This window comes from Phalaenopsis equestris, unplaced genomic scaffold (assembly GCF_001263595.1).
Source record: "Phalaenopsis equestris unplaced genomic scaffold, ASM126359v1 Scaffold232922, whole genome shotgun sequence".
Lineage (NCBI taxonomy): Eukaryota > Viridiplantae > Streptophyta > Magnoliopsida > Asparagales > Orchidaceae > Phalaenopsis > Phalaenopsis equestris.
In genome coordinates this window covers 9,926-11,462 of record NW_018250881.1, presented here as the reverse complement: position 1 = coordinate 11,462, position 1,537 = coordinate 9,926, and positions in this window count along the sequence as shown.

The window sequence follows — 1,537 nt, the reverse complement described above, 5'->3', positions numbered from 1 at the left end:
AGGGTAAAAATAGGTATGCTCCTATTTGGCACAATACAATTAGAACTGATTCACTTTATCCATTCACTATAATTTCTTGACAAGGAGAAGGATGCTTTCTTATAGATTGAATTTAACATAAGAAACTTATTAGTATAATTAGTTATTTAAGAGTTATTAAAATTACATATTTATTTTGATTGTCTAATAGTGACTGATAAGCAAATTGGATTATCTTGTTGTGATTAAGTATTGATTTTCTAAAATCTTTGTTCGTAGCCTCTAAGATTACTACCTATGGGATCGATATCTAGGACTACATTAGAGCCCTGTATTACTTGAGCGATACGTATAATTGCATTGATAAGTGTGAATTTTCTATTATTGAATATTATATATATACATCTTTATCGAATCCATAACCGTTGTCAAGTTTTTGGTGTCATTGCCGAGGAATTAAATCTTCTAACAGCAGTAATAAATCCTTGTATTTTTAAGCATATATAAAGTCATTGTCACCCATCCATCCTAAGGTTAGTGTGATATTCACTTGTTGAGTGAAATCATAGCCCTCTCGGGTCATTATGTTTCACAATGGATTTTAAAATTCAAAATGGTCAGTTTGTAAAATAAATTAAGGACACGAAAAGATAACTTTGTATTTATAAAGTAAGAGAATTTCTAAGCAGATCTAAATTTCTAAACATGCATCCAATTCATTGCAAAAGAAAAGTAAAATGAAGATAATGACATAAATAGTAAAGGAATTGATAGAATTATATTATAATTATGTGCTAACAAGAAACATGTCTACCTACCCTCTCCCGAGTGTCTAGGTACAGGATACACCTAAAATATATAGTCTTTATGTACACATTTTTATATCTATCTTTGATATATTATGCTTTAATGGAAGTTATTTGTGTGTTTTTATTTCAGGTGTAATCAAATGGATGAAGAATGGTGAAAGGAGTGAAAAAGGATCAAATTTTGGGCAAAAATGAAGAAGATGTGCAATTGAACAGAGAATGTCACGCCTTAGCACCCAGTACCTCACCCTTAAGCCTCATAAATAGTTATTTGATGATTCAATAAATTTGGATGAATTTTTGAAGAGGCTTTTGAAGCAACCCTTGGTGTAAACGTGGAAAATAGTTAATGGACACGAAATTACATTCAATTGACTTTTAAAAGGAGGTAAATTTTGTAAGATTCATTAAAGTGGACACATTTTGAGGAGACACCAAGACACCTTTTGGAAAATTATAAAAGAAGACTTAGATTGAAGAGGAGATGCATTCATCCATCACCAGAGCCATCAAACCGTCATCATCTCCCACACGTCGTCGCCCCCGTTGCCACTTTTCTTTTTATTTTAAGTTGTAGTTTGTGTTGTAAGAGAAGGAAGAGATTCAAAGGAACTTCAAGGGTTTAATGAAGAGGATTTGAGATATGTTTTAATCTTTGTAACTACATTTGGTTTTAATTTAGATTTCTTGTTTGTTTGCATGATTTCTACTTTTAAACTTAAGTGTAGTTGTGTTTTCTCCATGAATTC